Source organism: Bos indicus, chromosome 16, assembly GCF_029378745.1.
Source record: "Bos indicus isolate NIAB-ARS_2022 breed Sahiwal x Tharparkar chromosome 16, NIAB-ARS_B.indTharparkar_mat_pri_1.0, whole genome shotgun sequence".
NCBI classification, from domain to species: Eukaryota; Metazoa; Chordata; class Mammalia; order Artiodactyla; family Bovidae; genus Bos; species Bos indicus.
In genome coordinates this window covers 63,390,843-63,399,953 of record NC_091775.1, presented here as the reverse complement: position 1 = coordinate 63,399,953, position 9,111 = coordinate 63,390,843, and the positions used below count along the sequence as shown (strand labels likewise).

The following is a 9,111-nucleotide window of genomic DNA, read 5'->3' as shown; positions in this document are numbered from 1 at the left end:
TGTAACATTATATTTCTTTAAAAATGGAAGAAAGAAGAAGAAAATATGGCAAATATCATTATCTATTTAATCTTCATGTTAAATATATTTCTGTTGTTCAGTCACGAAGTTGTGTCTGACTCTTTGCAACCCCACAGACTGCAGCATGCCAGACTTCCCTGTCCTTCATTATTTCCCAGAGTTTCCTCAAACTCATGTTCATTGAGTTGGTGATGCCATCCAACCAACGCATCCTATGTCACCCCCTTCTCTTCCTGCCTCAATCTTTCCCAGCATCAGGGTCTTTTCCAATGAGTCAGCTCTTTGCACCAAGTAGGCAAAGTATTGGAGCTTCAGCTTAAGCATCAGTCCTCCCAGTGAATGTTCAGAGTTGATTTTCTTTAGGATTGACTGATTAAATACATGGATGTTTTTTAACTGCTTTCTATACTAAATATTTGAAATATATTATAATTCAAATAAATGTTTAAGAGAAGTTCAGGAGATATTCTTAATTAAAATACAGACTGATGGCAAAGATCTGGGCAATCTTATGCACTCCTGACAGGGGTATAATTAGTACAAACTCTCTTGGGGGAGACTGGACAATATTTCTCTAGCATCATAAATATATGCATTGCCACTCACTGGTTTGAGCAAACTCTGGGAGATAGTAAAGGATAGGGAAGGCTGGCGTGCTGCAGTCCATGGGGGTCACGAAGTCAGACACAACTAAGCGACTGAACAAAAAATGCCCCCAATAATTGCAATTTTAAGAATTTATCTTTATGAGATCACTGAACTTGCATGAAAATAGGCATTTGTAAAATTGCCCATTGGATTGTTAATTTGAATATAAGAAACTACAACCTAAAATAAGGACAATAAGAAACTGGTTAACATATTATAATACAGTCATATAATGAAGTATTTGACAATCATTAAAAACCATAGGCTAAAATAAATCATATGGTAAAATAATATATAATGACATAGGAAACTACTCACAGTATATTATTAGTCAGGAAAGCAGGTTATAAAAGCAATATGCAGGCACTATAATCCCCACTGAGTATAATAAATTGTACATGATGAGATTATAGATAACTTAAATTTTCTTCTCTATGCTCTCCCATACTTTCTAAAATAAACATAAAGTCCTCTTGTAATTTCAAAAAAGCTACATTATTTTATCTAAGAAGGGTCTAATATTCATATGAGTTGTTCATATCAGCCACTGTTAGTGACTGGTGATTTATCCTATAAGCGCCAGGGTTATTTTTGATTGAACAAGGGAAGACGAGAACACAGAGGGGTAAATGCCTTACAGTCTGATTGCAAAGTGAGAAGCCACAACTGCCTGAAGTATTACAATCTTCCATCTATAAAATGGATTGAACAACACTTGTCTCAAATTATCTCACAGGGGCACCATCACAGTAATTCATAGATGGATGCTGCCTGGTGCCTCTCAGAAGAAAGGGCTGGATTCTAGCCTCCTGAATATCACTAAAGGAATGTTTTGTAAGGATCTATTACCTACTTCCCTTGGGGCTTCCCTTGTGGCTCAGATGGTAAAGAATCTGCCTGCAATGTGGGAGGAGCAGGTTCAATCCCTGGGTTGGGAAGATCTCCTGGAGAAGGGAATGACAACCCACTCCAGTATTCTTGCCTGCAGAATTCCATGGACAGAGGAGCCTGGAAGGCTACAGTCCATGGGATCATAGAGAGTCAGACATGACTGAGTAACACACACACACACACACACACACACACACACACACACACACACACACACATACACACACATTACCTCCTTAATGACACAAACTGCAGAACCTCCAGACTAAACCCTAGAGAGAGATCTGCTAGATGAGGGCCAAGGCTGAACCCATCTCACCTTAACCCCACTGAACTGCACCCTCCACAGGACTAATTGATTATAAATGCAGAGAGGGGAGAGAATGAGCATGGGTCAGGCAGGTTACACACCAAAACCATTCAACCCCCACAACAACTCCAGGCAGTTGGTGTTATTAATCTCCATATTGCAGGTAAGAAACTTCAACTGAGGACATATAACTAGGAACTGGTCAAGCTGGAATCGAAGCCTAGGGCTCTCAGCATCCAAGACTCAGTCTGGTCTTATTTTGCTAAATTACTACTCATCAATAGAAGTATTTCCTTACATTTTTTTAGCCATGGATCCCTTTCTGTAAAAGAAATAACCACTCAAAGCATAAATAAAAGAAACAAATGTAAGTGAAGGACTACTCTGTTTCAAGAGTAGAAAATCCAAAGACCTTCCCCCTGAGCAAGGAGCAATTTGAATAATGCCATCCTGAGGTGACTGTTAAAATTAAAAGATGCTTGCTCCTTGGAAGAAATGTTATGACCAACCTAGACAGAATATTAAAAAGCAGAGACATTACTTTGCCAACAAAGGTCTATCTAGTCAAAGCTGTGCTTTTTCCAGTAGTCATGTATGGATGTGAGAGTTGGACTATAAAGAAAGCTGAGCACTGAAGAATTTATGCTTTTGAACTATGGTGTTGGAGAAGATTCTTTAGAGTCCCTTGGACTGCAAGGAGATCCAACCAGTCCATCCTAAAGGAGATCAGTCCTGGGTGTTCATTGAAAGGACTGATGTTGAAGCTGAAACTCCAACACTTTGGCCACCTGATGCGAAGAACTGACTCATTTGAAAAGACTGATGCTGGAAAGACTGAAGGTGGGAGAAGAAGGGGACGACAGAGGATGAGATGGTTGGATGGCATCACTGACTCAAAGGACATGAGTTTGAGTAAACTCTGGGAGTTGGTGATGGACAGGGAGGCCTGGCGTGCTGCAAGTCCATGAGGTCCCAAAGAGTCAGACATCAGTGAGCGACTGAACTGAGGAAACTGTAAAGGTCTTCAGTTCTCCAGAGCAGTGTGCCCCAAGGGTGAAACTCACTACACTCAACATAGATGAATGTCCACAGGAGGATGTAATTTGTCATCTTGCTGAACCACATATGTGAATGCCAAGCATAAAGGCTGCTGTGTAGAGGTGAGTCCGTTACTGAGAGTGATCTGACCCACAACCCAGCACACATCTTAGTGCAGCCTTGCCTTATGATCACCCTTGTCACAGACACACACGCCCATGTCCTCCACAGCCCCCACTCGTTTGGGTCATCGTCCATCTCTTACCTGAACTATGACAACAGCTTCCCCACTGCTCAGCTTGCTTCCACTCCTACCTCCTTTCAATTGATTCTCCTAACTACATCAGAGTCATCTTTTTAATAAACCAGATCATCATTACCCTGTTCAATATTCTTTAACTACTTCTCCTAATTCTCAGAATGAAATACAACTCCTTACCATGTCCTGCAAAGCCCTCCATCAGCTAACGCCTGCCCGTCTGTCTCAGCTCAGTTTAGAAAGCAGAACCTGAGACAAGGGTTTACATGCAATCACATGAAGTAGGAGTGATGCAACAGGGAGGGAAGACACCCAGGCAGTCAATACGAGGCTGTATTACCAAGCTGCTGCTGCTGCTGCTGCTAAGTCGCTTCAGTCATGTCCAACTCTGTTCGACCCCATAGACGGCAGCCCACCAGACTCCCCTGTCCCTGGGATTCTCCAGGCAAGAACACTGGAGTGGGTTGCCATTTCCTTCTCCAATGCATGAAAGGGAAAAGGGAAAGTGACACGACTCTTAGCAACCCCATGGACTGCAGCCTACTAGACTTCTCCGTCCATGGGATTTTCCAGGCAAGAGTACTGGAGTGGGGTGCCAGTGCTAAAAGCCCAAGGAACTGCATCTTGGGAGAGTCCATCAGAGAAAAATTCATCTGCTGGGTATCCTACTGGTCAAAAGTTAATCATCCAGTGAGTTAATTTCTTTCTTCAACTTGCAGTTGCCCAAGAGAATCCTGAATATCTCACAGGTCAGCATCAACAGAGAAATTCCAGGGTAAGAAGTAGGAGGTACATAGCATGTGGTGAAGGGCACCGAATTTAAATGCAGAGAGTCGGCCAACCACTACAGTGGCATCTGGGTTAGAAAAAGCAGCCAAAGGTCCCAGAAATGAGTGAGGCCAAGAGGCTCTGATGTGGGCCCCGTAAGGTGTCTGAGACGACTCTCTGACCTGACCTTTCCTCATACCTCCCTCTCCCTCACTCATTCCATTCACAGTGAGGTTTTTTGATATTTCTAAGCACATGGGCTTGCACTGCCCCGGGGCATCAAGGCAGTCATTCCATGCTGGCAATGCTCTTTCCTCAGTCTCCCATGGTGACTACTTCCTGGTGCTACAATCTCAGCTTACATGTTATCTTCTTAGAGGCCTTCTGGGACCATCCACCCAGAGAGCCTCTATGACATCACTCTATGTTAATCTTCCACTTTTTACCATCTGCTGTTTTCTTTTATTTGTTGTTGATCTGTATTAGAAGAATGTAAATTACTTGAGAACAGAAACTGTCAATCTTGTTTACTACTATATCCACATAGTTGGAACAGTACATAGTTGTAATAGGTATTCAATAATTATTTCTCCCATATTTGTTGGAGAGATGGATGATCAGGTGGATAAATGCATAGATGGAGGGGTAAATAAATGATTTTAAATGTATCTGTGTACACCAGCCATGATGTGATAGGAAATCCAAGTGAACGATGAAAAGGCTAACATGTAGTGATGCAATGCACCAAAAATACAGGAACCTCAACAGGGAAGTCAAGAGCCTATATTAAAAACTTGCATATTCCTGGGCTCTGAGATTCCCAGCTAGAGGCCAAGAGCCCACAGCACATCAAATGATGCACGTTTCCTGGAAGTGGTTTCCACAGGCTGAATTCAGCTCCCTCTCTACTGCCTTCGTTTCTCTTCCTACTTGTGGATGGGACAGTAGAACCATGTGTTTGGAGATGTGTTTCCCTGGGGCTCTTCCCCTAAGCAGCATCCCATCTTCGCTCTTCTGTAGCTCTACCCTGAAAGAGGCAGCCCATGCCTTGCCAGAACCAAAGAAAACTGCAGCTACTGTCTCCTTCTCTTGCTTTTGCTTCTCTTGCTTCTCTTTCTCTTTGCTTCTCTCAAGCAAAGGTTGTGGGACCTGCAGGGAGATGGGGGCAGAGCAGACCCAAAGGGGGCTTTGTAGCGCCAGGAGCTGCAGAAGTGCCATCCCAGGATCACCTGTGTCTTCTGCCTCCATGCCCTGCCAGCAAGACACCCCCAGCCACTGGAGACCCCTAGCCAGCTACCATGGCAACGAGATGACAAATTGGGGTGAGTGAAAATCATTAAACACAGCTCAAAAGAACAGACTGAAGAATAGAAACAGGCTTTCTGGTGAACGGCTAGAGAGGCAGGAAAAGGCAGCTAGAGGAGTTGAGAGGAGGAGGAGTGCTGATCCACTGCGGGGAGACACCAGGTGGACCCATACCACGCCCAGAATCTACAGCGGTGACATCCCCACCCTCCCACTCCCAATTAAGAGAGTCCTCTTTTCATCCCTACCCCATCTCCCCTCCACATCCCTTCCTCCAGCATCCCTGGGGAACCTCCTTTCCATGGCAGGAATGTATCACGGTCTTAGAACATCACCAGTTACTCATCTTTCTGTCATACACAAACCACGTTGAGTTGAGACATTCCTCCTATTCCTGCTCTCAGACATTTGTTCAACGTATTATATATGTTTGAGTCCTGATAGGTGAGCAGGTGAATACTCAGGCTGAGTCAGTACCTGGCAGAGTCCCCAGGGGAAGGGAATAGTCCGGTACCTAGCCATGGGAAATCTGCTCAGTCTCCTCATAAAGGTGGTCCACGTCAGCCAGCACCAACTGAGACCATCACAGTAATGCCTCAGATTCTGTCACGAAGGCCCTGTAGTTCCCAACCCTGGAATACCTCACCTGTAAAAAATAAAATAAAATAAAATATCCATTGGCTGGCAGCTACTCCCCTTCCCAGGCTGCCCAGCAGATGACCCAATCTTTAGGGCATCTTCCCTCCTTGCCTTTTGGTAGAGAAGCTAATACAAGACCCCTGACACTCCCCAGCGATCTCTGAATTATCAACCAGGCAGTCCTGAAGATTGCAATTACATTTTTCCCCCTTTTCAAACCTCTAGAGAAAGACAGGTGGAGGAGGAAGAGAGAAAAAAAGTCTTCTCCACCTCCAGCTGTCACATCCCACAGCCCCAGAGCTAATGCAGCAGGTAAATATTAGCTCTGGTTGGAGTTGAGGAGCACCAGAGACAGAGAAAGAGAGAGAGAGAGAGTGAAAGAGCTCAGGGGGAGGGGGCATCTGAGTTTCTGCTGCTTAGCACCTTCCCAGGAGCGTGGGAAGCTGGTGGAACAAGCAAATCATGGGTTCTCAACTCCAAGCACATAAATAAGCTCAAATAGATGCCCTGCTTAGCAGCCCGGGACAGAGACCTAAAGGAGGATGGTCCCGTTAGCCACTACCCTCTCTGTACCTTACAGCCACTCAGTTCTCGGAAGCAAGGGCCGCCTTACCCTGAGGAGGAAAGGGAAAGGCGTGAAGACGCAAGCCAAGTGGGTGGGGGCTTGTGTCAAAGGAATACCTCAGATGACATGGAGGCAAGCATGCCTCTCCCTCACCCTCATGCTCCCCTACAGTGAGGGATGATTTTCAGCCCTTGCCAAGGATGGAAAGGGTGGCTCCTTGCCAAGACCCGGGTGAATGCTCTCTCAGTGGTGCCTCTTGCGTTGTTGCCTATGGGCTCCCCAGCCCAGTGCAGTCCACCTAGCCCTTCCTGCACTCTTTGCAGCCTTCACAGGGGGCTACACTCTTTCCAGTTCTTTCCTCCTCCATGTTCTCTGGACCTGCAGCAGTGGTGCCCTCTCCCTCCAGAAGCTCTCCATCATGAATCCTTCTGGCTCCGAATGGACCTGGTCCTCCTCCTCCAGCCTCCCTTTATCTCCCTTCTCAGTCTTGGGCTCAGCGACTTTGGAACCAAATTCTTTTTCCTCCTCTAATCAGGCTCTCTTCCTATTTTAATCAATGGTGAGCATCCCAGCCCCAGATCCCCAGGCTTCAGCCACTGGTTCCTCCCTCTTCACTTAGCCGTGGGTCCTACTGAGATGTTTCCTGTTCTCTTAGTCTGCCCGGCAATGCATCTTACATGCCCCTGCTCACTGGGCCCTCCTCAGGAGCTGGGGCTAACTCAGTAAGGGTGCTGCCCTCGAGGACACAGCCCAGGGTGTACATTTCTGGACAAGGCCAGAATGAACAAGTTCAGTCCATCTCATGAGTCCGAACCGTGCTCAGGGATGGAAGCAAGAGGTCAGAACTGGAAATGAGCGACTGCTGGCCATACGTGAGTGTTAAGGCAAGGTGAACAATCAGCGTTCAAAAGGATGGGCCAGAGCCAGAACACCAACGAGACTGGGTCATTGATTCAGTGACTGGTTAATTGAAGAGAGTTACAGATCTGTTGTTATTGTAGTAACAGCTGGGTAAACTTTTTGTGGACACAGCAGGTAAATAGACAAGGCCTCCCAACTCCTTCCTACAACCCCAATGGAACTCTCCAGTGTTATATCTAGAGTTCTTCTCACATTACTCCCTCAAGGGAAGATTGCCCACACCCTTCCAGTTTATCAAATCCTTTGTCAAACAAAATTGATATTTGTCCTTGTCCTGGGAGCTTCCCCTGGACACTCTATAGTGAAGTCGCTCAGTCGTGTCCGACTCTTTTCGACCCCGTGGACTGTAGCCTACCAGGCTTCTCCGTCCATGGGATTCTCCAGGCAAGGATACTTGAGTGGGGTGCCATTTCATTCTCCAGGGGAACTTCCCAACCCAGGGATCGAACCCGGGTCTCCCGCGTTGGAGGCAGATGCTTTAACCTCTGAGCCACCAGGGAAGCCCCCTGGACACTAGTACTCAGTAACTGTTCTCCCCTGGACTCTAGACATGTGTGCACACCAAAGATTCATTTCCTTTTGAATTTCAAGGATGAGCAATATTTTAAAAAGAAACATGCTAAGTAGCCAACTTTTTATTTTTCTAAGTATGGGCTTAAAAAAAAAAAAAAAACTACTGCTATTTATACCCCATCATTTTATAAAACAAAGAGCATTTTAATACTAAAATTTCAGAAGCATATAATCTCAGAAAATCCTGTAAAACAAATGCAGGTTTACCTCAGAGATATCATGGGTTCCATCATAACAAAATGATACAAAAAAATACTGCAGTAAAGCAAGTCACCCAAATTTGTTGGTCTCCCAATGCATATAGCAGTTACACTTACACTATACTATAGTCTATAAAGTGTACAATAGCATTATGTCTAAAAAAGCAATGTACATAGTTTAATTTTTTAAATACTTTATTTCTAAAAAATACCAACCATCCCCTGAGCCTTAGCAAGTCATAATCTTTCTGTTCGTGTAAGATTTGAAAGATGACAAGAATTTCTACCAAAATGGGACCCAATGACACAAAGTGAGAAAATGTTGTTGGAAAAAAATGGTGCCCATAGACTTGCTCAATGCAAGATTGTCATAAAGCTTCAACTCGTAAACAAAGCAGGACCTGCAAAGTGCAAAAAAGTGAAGTGCAATAATATGTTATCTTATGTAAACTGAGCCCTATAAAATAATCACTACTTGCCTTGTTTTCCTCATTTCACAGAAAGCTGATGAAAATGTTGTCATCAACAGGCACCAACCCATAAATTAGCATTGGAATCACAGAGATTTTTCACTTGACACTTAATCATACAGTGTGTTGCAGTTTTGCTCAGTTTTATTTTCTCTCACATCATTTATCCAACTTTTCAACTGTTCATATTTTCTCTAAGACTCTCAAATTTTGTTTATATTTCTTTGTATCCCCCATAGCACTCAGAAAGCCTTATTCATATGGCATACACTAAAGTCCCCTACCTACAAACCCTCAAGTTGCAAACTTTTAAAGAAGCGAATGGTCATCTGGTTCCAGCAGGGAACCAGAACTTGCACCATCAACATCACGCATGAGTGAAATTGCAACTTGCCCCCGTCTCCTATTGCTGGCGACCCTTCAGCTCGACCGTCTCCTACCTCCTCTCCCTCCTCCAGCCAGTAATTCTTCCTGCCTGTTCACTTGATGCCAGCCCCTGTACC

The 9,111-nt window shown here is 44.7% G+C and overlaps 1 non-coding gene across 1 annotated transcript; it reads right to left on the bottom strand.

Annotated features, from left to right (window-relative positions):
• Positions 1-7,793: 7,793 nt before the first annotated feature.
• Positions 7,794-7,865, bottom strand: TRNAW-CCA (transfer RNA tryptophan (anticodon CCA)). The gene has a single exon. It is a non-coding gene; the product is annotated as a tRNA-Trp (tRNA).
• Between the last annotated feature and the right edge of the window lie 1,246 nt (positions 7,866-9,111).